We start from the raw sequence: 10976 nt of genomic DNA, 5'->3' as shown, positions 1-10976 counted from the left end.
TCTGAGGACTTTAGTCGACTCGATGCACGTGCATGTATGAATGCATGCTTGAACAAACAGACTACTTCACGCCATCTCTCATATAATAATCAAGTCAGTAATTCTACTTTCATGGATTATTTTTGGCAATTCCAGAACGAGACTCATTGATCTTCATATTTGTGAGAAAAAAGTATTTATGGAATGTGGAATTATCATTACTGGCCGATAAAAGAGGAAGTAACTCTGTTATAAACTAGTCTTTAAAAATGGCGGCGCTTTCATGTGACAAGTTGCATACTTTATGGGAAATTGTTGATATTCACGGTTAACACGATATAAAATTACCGTCTCGTGTGCAGCTGGAAGTGAAAACTTCAAAGGATTCATTCCACTGCAGTGCTTTAGTGTCGGAGTCTTGTGTCAAACGAATTTTGTCTTTGAGGTTCTCCCCTCGCTCACGTGACCCTTTACAGCCTCAGCCCCGTAGAAGTGTCGGTTCTTTGCTCCACTGATTCCCTCCCATGTGAGTGCCATGGTGCGTGCGTCCTGCTCCTAGAAGACATGACAGTCTGATCTGCCCCCTTCTTAGATGTTGGTCCAGCCTCGATGGAGGTGAGACAGAACAGGAAACCAGCGAGTGACATCGGGTCGGCCATGACTTGGGACCAGAAAGCCTGTCACAGCTCGGGAACAGTATTTCCCAGCATCTGAAAGGTGTCCAGCGACTTTGATGTGGATACTGCTACTACTACAACTACTACAGGAAAGACAGAGCAGGAGACAGAGATAGAAAGGCAAAGGCGGTTCGGGTCAAAATCGACATAGTCGAATAATGGGGTTTCTCTTGTCATTGGAATTAAAATGTAGTTTCCGGGAATTAAGACCGTCCCCAAGACCTAGTTATCCATCCTTGTCGTCTGAGTCCACGCCTTTGTCCATCAGCCCAAGAGATTACGATAATCTGAGCAAACCCTTCTTCACACAGGACTCCCTCGGTAAACCAACATTAGCTTTCTAAAACACAATACGATTGATCTCAATGCAACCATGTCACGTGTCTGCTTTCTTCAAAGTCCGCGGTCAACGAGAGAGAGAGAGTAGGAGCCCCTGTTAGCAAATCGGTGTCATGAGAGGCTCTTGTAATAACTCGAGATGCAACACAGGTTTTGATGTCCCTCTGAAAACATAAAAAAGCACTTTGATGTTTAAATTCTTAGATGTTTTGAACAGAAATGAGTCATTTAATCATGAACTTAAAAGCTCAATCATAATGTTGTGCTGGGGTAGGCCTTTAACTGCGCTTGATGTGATTTAACAATGGCGCCTCCTTGTCTCTCCTTCTCCCTTCATTACAGCCACGCATTTGCTAGAGTAGATCTGCATGAACACGTGGGACTGCATACATGCATATGTATATATACAGGTGTGCGCGCGCAGAGATGAGTTTGTGTCTGAGTGCATCTGCGTGCATGTAAATAATAAATCTGCGGAAAGAGAGGAGACGGACAGACCAGAGACCAGGAAGCCAGATATTCATTTCATGCACTGGGAAACCTTTTCTCAGTGTGACAAAGACTGAATCACTCTGCCAACCGAGCACTAGGGGGTTGAACTGGGAGTCACGTGGCCTCTTGACCTTATTTGCAGACCTCCATGTCTTTAAACACGACATGGCGCTCGGACAAACAAGGACCGAACTAATCGACACTTTGATTCTAGTTTTACCTCCTCCCATAGATATGACTTCATCACACAGTATTCTAAGAGTTTTGTATACATAATTCACAGCAATACAACAGTTGGAGAGAGGGTAGACATCATGTGTACATTAAATACATGCTCGGTATTGGCTAACCCTGACTAGACTGGCTTCCCACACCAAGCATCATGATAAATGATGTGGCAGCCAAAAGTAACAGCACGTGGGTGCTTTTGTTTGAGGGAGTCTTATCAAAGTTTGCACTTAATTACATTTGGGGGAGAAAGACCGAAAGTTTCTGCTACCTGCAGTCGGCAACCTGATCGTGTCCAAGAAAAATGTCGACTGTGCTTACCTTAGAGGTCTCGGGACAACTACGTGATCAGAAACCAGAATCACTGTGTGACTATTTTACTTCCGGAAGAAAAAGACAACAGAAAAGAAAGAATAACTGTGGAGAGAGGGGAAGTAATCTGTGTCTGAATCGTAGATCCAATCATCTCCCCTGGCCAGGCATCTTCCTACAGACACGTTTTCCACCAATGAAGATAAAGCTCCCAGCGCAGACGGAGCGGCGTCGGGTGACGTCATCGGGTCTTGCTTTGTGTGGAAATGAGTGGTTGGCCAAATCCTGTCTTGTCACGAAACCTCAAGAATGATACAAACAAAGTGCCGTTAGGGTGGGTTTTTAGCATGTCTTATATTTTCTCCATTTTCTTGTTGTGCGCTTCCTGGGCATCCGACTTAACAGAAAATTACTTTTCTCTCTTGTGTAGAAATTGTCAACAGTAAACTATTTATAGCTTTTCTATTTGTACGTTTTTTCTTACTATGTTACGCATTTTAAATTCTCATCTTCTTTTTTTTTTCTTCTTCTTCTTCTTCTTCTCCACCCTATCCTACTCCTCCTTTTCTTCTTCTTACCTCTCCTGGGAGAAGGGGAGGTGAGCGGGTACTCTTGTGAATGTTGGATCGCCGCCTTAATAACAGAAAAGAATTGATTTCCTATCCAAAATGTGCATTGCGGTATATTGCTGCTTACAGTAAGTTTCATTCACTTTATATTCAGTTTGCCTTTGGAAATCTACAGTTTTTTTTTTGTGTTTCATTTCACTTTCTTAACGAAGTTCAACGTTGGCGCCATGACAGCCACCGCCGACAATTTACAAAGACTCGGCCTCAACAAGTGTTTGGCAATCAAGAAGAACAACATTAAGTCAGTGTTAAAGCCAGGTCCTGCTCAGGCAATGGAAGTAGTCTGCGCCGAAATGTCTGAGGTTGGAGTCAGAGAGGCTTGGAAGACCTGTGTGATGTATATTAAGGACAAAATAATTAGTATGCTTACAACAAACTGGACAACTGGACAACAAACCTCGCCCTTTGGTCGTGACATTTGTAAGGTGGACAGAGATAATGAAAATCCTTTTAGAGGGAATGACAAAATCATAACTAAAAGTGTCACGTGGTTGATGCTCTCAACGATCGTCGGTACTCAATTTTGAACCGGGAAAGAGAAAACTCCAACTACAAACAATGACCTTTGCTCCGGTCCAGTCTCACACTATTGAGACGGCCCTTCATGGCGCAGGTCCCTATGTCAGCGAGGTCAAAGGTCACAGAAAAAAATCTCCGATTTGGTAATGACAGTGGAGATTTTTACCTGTGAGCAGCCTTCAGTGAACGAGCTTTCCGTGCAAATAGCCGACTGTAGCACACCTGCCGCGTGACAACACGAAGAGTGGCACCAGTGGCCAATGACCAATGACTAGTGACTAGGGACCAACAGTGACCAGTGACTAGGGACCAACAGTGACCAGTGGCCAGTGACTGGTGACCAGCAGAAGACAGCAACAAGCCGCTACAGTCCCGTTAGCCTGACGACTGATGTGGTCTACGGATACTAGTCATGGAAGTTTTCACAAAACACACAAGCAAGCAAGGAAAGGGAGATACTGTTTCTGGATTCAAAATTAGACAGTTCACTAAAAAATCGTCACAAACAGGTAAGATGGTGTATTAGAATGATTATCCATTCAACTCTGCATTTTAATTTATATTTGATTTTCCCCTTCCCCTTATTTTTGTTTTCTCTCTTTTATTTTTTTTTTTTTTTTTTTTTTTTTTTTTTTTTTTGTTGCTAGAACACAGAGATCAGTCGATGAAATTGTAAAGAGTTCACTCAGTGCAATTTTCATGGGCGACTTTTTCCGAGCTTTGTTGATTGTTTAAGAAAATGTCATTTATTACAAGGAAACTGATAAAATCTCTCCCATTTGTTTTTCAAGAAGACCTTGCGTTCATTTCTAGTAAACAATCTTCTACTCCTGCATTCCCAGAGCTGCCCATTCATCCGAGAACACAGTGACCTGAGGAGGAATTATGGTTTGTTTTTCAAGTTTGGCGAGTGTAGTTTATGTGAGGACACTGTGTGGGCGACAGCCCATCTCTGGGCGCCATGCTAGGGTCTCCTGGGCTCTCCTGTGCATGATGTAAGACTGGGACAGACACAATTTCCTGTAGAAGTCATATTTTTGTACTTATTTTTCTTCTTTGTTTGATGAATTTCTGAGCTTCATTTGCTGGCTTCGTGGCCTAGCAACCCGAGAGCTATATTTTGAAGCAGAAAACTCCGGTTAAGCCCTTTTTTGTGGGGACATGACCGAAAAATTCTCCTGACCAACCAGAAGAAATATATCTTAAATTCATCAGGGAAGCAAAATAAAAACGATTGAAGTAGGCGTTGACAGAAGGTTTGTAATAAGTCTAACTGGTCCAATATGACAAGCCTATCTGTTCAGTTTGGTAAGAGGCTTAGAATTATAAATGGAAGACTTGCAAAATGTTCCTCAAAGTATTGTAGGTTCAATATGACAAAAACTTGTCATGGGATTGTCATTGTTTTGTCTGCTGTCAGGATTCTCTCACAGAAGACAACTTGCTGGAGACGGTACTTAGTCCAACAGTCTACATGTCATCCCGCAAGTTCCTAAAATAGTGATTATAAGCAAGAAATACAGTCAAATCTCTCTACTATGCCACCCACTGGGACCGAGCAAAAGTGGCATAGTAGCGAGAGTGGCATAGTAGTGGGGGTTCGTAAAAACGGCTTTATTTGCTCAAGTTACCCATCAGTCCAAAGCAGGGGTGGGCAATTAATTTTCCCAAGGGGCCGCATGAGAAATTGGGATGGTTTTAGAGGGCCGGACTAATATAGTTAACTCAGTTTTACCCAATACTGTATGTATAGTATATATACTGGCGGGCGGGCCGGTCAGAGACAGGAGTCCTTTGCCCAGGTCTGGTCCAAAGCTCTCAAGAATCGTCGGCTTTCGCTAGCTGTCTCCTCTTCATTCTCCCCCTCACCTCTTCATCCTCCACCCCTCCCGACACATCGCGCACCTGCATCCTGTCGCTAGTCGACCCCCTCACACCTTCCCTCTGTCACGTGGCTGTCACCCGGCCAGCGACCACCACCCCCCACATTGCAAGCCTCCACCCTCCCTGTGTGCGTGCTAGGTTCCATCTCACCTAACTGCGATGTCCCACACTACCATAGAGTATAATAATCGAGCACTGCGCGGAATTTTACAACTTGTGTCTTTTAACAGTCACAAAAAAAGTGGCATAGTAGGGAGAGTAGGGGTGGCATAGTAAATTTTTTTTTACATTGAATTTATAGTCGGGACCGAGCAAAAGTGGCATAGTACCGAGAGTGGCATAGTAGAGGGGTGGCATAGTAGGGAGATTTGACTGTATTCATCAGAAATAAATTCCTCTAAATAAGTCATTCAAAAATGAAGTCATTGTAAATAATAAATAAGCCACCTTAAACAATAAACAATCCTAAAGAAATGAGCATTGCTTGTTGGTGTTGCAAGGGAGCGGAGGACAAAGCAGGTTGGTGTCTAACTGGTTGACAAAACTGTTTCCGGTGACATTTCTCCAGCGGATGTCAGGTTGAGGAGTCTGGTCTACTGTTTAAAAACTTTGCAAAACACGTCGCTCGCGAGACTTGACAAAATTTGGTTAGACGATGGTATAGGCTGTCTCCCTCGGGAGAAATTTTCTCGCAAAATGGCTTCACTAATGTGGTCCGTGGCCTGGCAGCCGGCATCTGGGGTCTACTTGAGGTACTTAGCCTGGACACATCTCGGATATACAGGAGGCATGCCTGTAGTTAGCTTGTATACAAGTGATATAATGTGTCATTTTACTATTTTGTAAGTTAACCTATTGAGCTAGAGTTTGAATAAATTTTCTGATTAATTTCCGATTGATTATCCAGTATTAATTGCGTTGATTATCAGTCAGCAGTAAGTTTATTACACTGTTTCTTCAAAAATGTAGCAAGCAGAGCAAGAACTGGTTTAAAAACAAATTTAGATCGTTATGTATATGACTAGATTGGTGGTTGATATATCGATAGGTAGACCGGTGATTTTCTGTTTAACATCCATGTCTCACCCTCCTTGTGTCCTTGCTCCTCTCTCTCCCTCACTGTTTTCTCTCTCTCTCTAAAACATTTTTTAATTCACACACTTTCACACATGAAAACATGGGGAAAAAAACACACACAAACAAACACACAGACACACACACACATACAAACACACAGACACACACACACGCGCGTGCACACACACATCTAGTCTCATCCACATGCAAATACAAACGAAGTTATCATGAGCATCATTAGCCTCAGTCTACCAGCCCCGGGAACAACTGCCGCCTTTTTCCTATTTTTTTGCAGGTCACGAAGAACAAACTCTTAAAGAAGTGATCTCCTGCTCATTTCAGGATCGCCAGAAAGGAGGAACATCGAAGGGAAGTAATCAAAGAAGTAAGAGGAGACAACCGACAGGCGGCACTGATCTCACTCCTTCCAGCGGGTGGTCTGGGTAACTCACTTTATGTTTGGCTTATTATATAATCTCTTTATTTCTAAACAGTCTTGATAGCAATGTTATTCCCTTAACAATATCGTTTTGGTGACAGTTTCTATTCTCGGTGGAGAAAAAAAAATTCTTAAGAGAAAATTGGTCATGGGGGAGCAAACACCTCCAGTGCAAGCAGACTGCGACCACAGACCAGACAGACACGCGGACAGATAACACGAGAAGGGGACACACGAGATAATTCTGTGTTACTAAACTGACTAATACTTCATGTTAGAACAAACTGGGCTGAGAGCTGAGATCACCCCGATAAAGGTCAAAGGGCGAGAAGAGCCCCAGACATGTTGCGCCCATCACACCGCGTTCTGCCCCAGTGCGCGTGGAGACCACGGACCTTGCTATTAACCCTTTCCTTCCTCTTCTACACGAGCATCTTGGGTCCCCAGTGACACAGGAGGTAATATCGCAATTTTCTGATGAGAACTGGACTCACACCGAGCAGTAAGTGCGAGTGTAGCCAAGTGGACCACTCCTCTCAAACTTTTTCTCGTGAGATACAATTAATTCTACAATGCTGTCAATGAGTGCTACAATGAATAATTTTTTGTTTATCAATTAACTGAGCCGAGATTTATTTTGTACAGAAATGGACTGAAATTGATGCCACATTTTGTGATGAGGCTGGTAGTGATGCTGACAAAACCATTCTTGCCATCAGACTGAAGATTCACATTTTAGTGAGGCAAGAGAACTTGGAGTACAATAAAAATGGTAACTTTAGGAGCTGGAAGTAGTCTTCCATACCATTTTTGCACTCTTCCCATATGTAAAGAAGCGATCAACTCACTTATTGCACCAACAACAAAATTGGTATAAACAAAAATCTGAATAAAGCGAAAATTCTGCGACTCATTGGCGAGAAAACTGTTTCTGACCTCACAAGTCAATGGAAGAGAGATCAATACAACGAGTTGTCTTATGGACATCCTCAGGACTTCCAGGATGGTTGTGATGGTTCTTGTATCCTCTCCATTAAGTAATCAATGAAAAAAAATTAAAGCAGCCCCTAGACTGGGGCCGCGTAATGTTCAGACGATATAATATTTCCCACCATTCATCCGATGACAGCAGTCTTTATCGCAGTTTCTGGCTAAAGACCTTTTTGCTGTGATTGTCCATGGCTCCCTCTAGACTGTTGTGAAAGGGGATGTAATATGTCTGTATTTTAGACCTCCAGGGTTTGCAAACATTTTCGAATCCGGCTGGAGAAATGGATTTTGTGTGGAGGCTACACGGAGGGGCGTGTTCCCATCAGAAAGGGGAGAGAGAGAAATTTCATTGAAGTTGTGAGCAAGTGAAAAGTAGGAGAGATATTTCAAGTTGTGCAATTTCTCTATCTAATCCTTTTTTTTAATTCTTCCCTTGTCTGTCCATTCATTTACTTAATCTTACTTTTTCTCTTCTTATTATTTGTTCTTTCTTTCCCTTGTTTAATGATTTTTTGGTTTTATTCCTTGCATTTTTTCTTCGTTCTTTCTTTCTTGTGTACGTGTGAGACAAAGTTATTCGTTGAAACAAGGAGGCTCAATAAAAAAATATCAAATAAGCATGGGTTCTATTAAATAAACACCTCAAATGAACACAAGTAGTGTGAAATAAACAAATAAACACGGGTACTAGGTGGCTGACTGACTGTACGACATGTACAACTATAACCGGTTGTCCACTGGTGGTTGTGCGGGTCTCGGTGTTCAGTGGACGTGGATGTGAATGACCTTCTGATGGAACACAACACTCCCATGTCAGTAAACTGCACAGCACGAGCCTCCATGCACTCGTGCACCTTTCTGTATCATAAACATTGTTGCAGCCGGTCATGCTGTGGCCAGGTTCAGAAAGGTTCAGACATTGCCACAAAACCTGTTCACTCCTGGCTTTGTCCAGATTGCGGGGGCGAGGCGTGTAGAGTTCATGCATTAGTGCACTTGGCATTTCATTGAGCTATTCATTCGTGATTAGATTGATATAAAAGAGGAGAACTGCTTTTGTTGTCAGATGGCGCTGCTAGATTTCCAGGTCCAAACTATTTTATTTCAGCTTTATTCTCGTATGCTGGAGTTCAGATATCCAGAAGATGGATCACTCCTGCTATGCATGTATAAAAAGGTCTTTTATTTACTTGTCCTGAATCGACAAAGGAATGGAAGATATTTAAAGACATTGTGTGACTTTATTGAACAGAGGACGAAAACCTTTATCAGATAAGTCTTTTTGACTACCTTCCTAACAATCTTCCTTGTCTATTTTAAACATGTCCTTTAATTTCACCAACAAATCCTTTTAAAAATTGTCAGGCCAAAGTGAGTGACGACGAGGTCAATCGCAAAGAAGAGCAATTCAACATATTTTCAATGGTCCAGCAGAAATCTTGTTTTTCTTTCAAACAACTTCCTCATTCCCTACTCGTCCTATCAGCCCCAATTTAGAAGCAGACAACAACCGACACGCCGTGCCTGCCGGGTAACAAATTAGTCCTGTTCCAACCGATTGGCATACAATTATATCTTCTGCAACTATCCTCTTATGCGCAGTCCGCTGACAGATCACATTTGTATATCTGCTCAGTCACGACCTCATGTCAAAAGTCTAACGTCTGGAGTTTGGTCTGATACAGAGAGCCTCAGCAATCTCTGCTCTGGCGACTGACTGGCCGCCGAGAGGCTGCCAACAAATTAGTGATGGCGAAATCACCCAATTATAATGACGCACAAGTTTCCACACGCCTCCTGTGTCGCATTACTCCCCTTCACCCAGTCAGTCACAACGCCATCCCAATGTCTGCCAGCTACCTGTAGTAACAAAGAGCCAGACATCAGTCTTCTCTAACGCCCGCCTCACATCTCTAAACAAACTTGTTAGAAGAACCCAGCTTTACCACCACTATACTACCCTCTGTCTGACTGTCTTCTTCTTGTCTGTCTGCTGGCGTCTGTATGTCTTCCTGCTGTCTTCCTGTCTGTCTGCCTGTCATGTCTGCCGGTACATTGTCCCGTCCTTTCCCGCAATCACAAAAAGCAGGCAGGACCATCCCCAAATATATCATAAAAAATCTTCCATTCTTCAAAAAACCACGAAATGTATCGTAGCAATTAATTACAAAATAACTTTGATCCAAGAACAAAGCGCACTTCATTATTGGTGTATATGTATATGAATTATTATTTTGCGATATTCACGGAAAAACTACAGATTCTGTTTAGGAAACAGAAGTAAATATAATCTCGAACCAGTAAACTTTTTAATCCGGACTTCCGCTACCATTTGCTAAGTGGCTGGTGTCCAGTTTCCTTTTCCATTAAGAACGTTCGGACAGTAAAAACCTTTCTGCAGCAGGCAAACACTTGGTTTATGAGTAGTTTCACTGATTTTCTGTACTACGTCATGTCATCAGGCTAATGCGTTGTTTTGTGCACTGGCTGACTTGTTTTAAATTGAGCCAGGCTCGCATTGCGAAAATTAAAACATCGAGTGATGTAACACTGTTGCTGGAGACAACGCCTGCTTGTACAAACAACAAAGTGTTACCATCGACCCTTCCTCTGATAAATGTGGAGCCACGACCTTTCTTCTTAACCTTTCCTTCACGTTTGTCAAAACAAACATCCTTATCGTTTGCGATGCCTGGAAGTATTGTTTGACAAGGTCGTCATATGTTTATTTTAAGATTATTCCCGATGCGTCCATCTGTTGTCCTCAAACGGCAAATGACTAACAACTACATATTCCCTTTTGTTTAGCCAAAACTCGTCAAAATCCGATTATGCCACCGTTTGTCATCCATCATCAGGTTGAAGAAAGAAATACTTATCTAAAACTGTATCTCTCACGCGTCCTATATTATTTCTTGCTCCCACTCATGGATGACAAAAAACATATTCATTTACCGTTCTACTTCCTGTTAAATCATTCTTAATTCATTACGATTTGACACTGGCCTAGAGTGATTTGTTGGTGATCTGCCCACAGCTTCTCTTAAACAATCGAAACATCAACATGTAGACAATCATTATTAGTCCACAACTCCGCAACTCCATCTCTTTATTTCCTGCATTCCTCATCTTTGTACTGAGTCTTCTTATGTTTATCTTTGTAAATTTTCGATATTAACAATATACATCTAACTGCCAATTTATATATTAATATTGTGTAATGATTTATAAGATGTCCGCCCTTGCTTGCTTACACATGACATCTTCGTCCATACTGAACTCTCGCACATATTGTCCTATGGCATCATGCAGTCCATTTTGTTATTGTTCAATAATATCCTCATTTAACTTCCACTGTGAACACATTTCGAGCTTCATGTGCTTGACTTCGTGAGTGGTTTTGTTTGCGGT

Source organism: Pomacea canaliculata, linkage group LG12 (genome assembly GCF_003073045.1).
Source record: "Pomacea canaliculata isolate SZHN2017 linkage group LG12, ASM307304v1, whole genome shotgun sequence".
In the NCBI taxonomy this organism is placed as follows: Eukaryota; Metazoa; Mollusca; class Gastropoda; order Architaenioglossa; family Ampullariidae; genus Pomacea; species Pomacea canaliculata.
The sequence above is the reverse complement of the archived record's forward strand: the minus strand, read 5'-3'. Positions refer to the sequence as shown.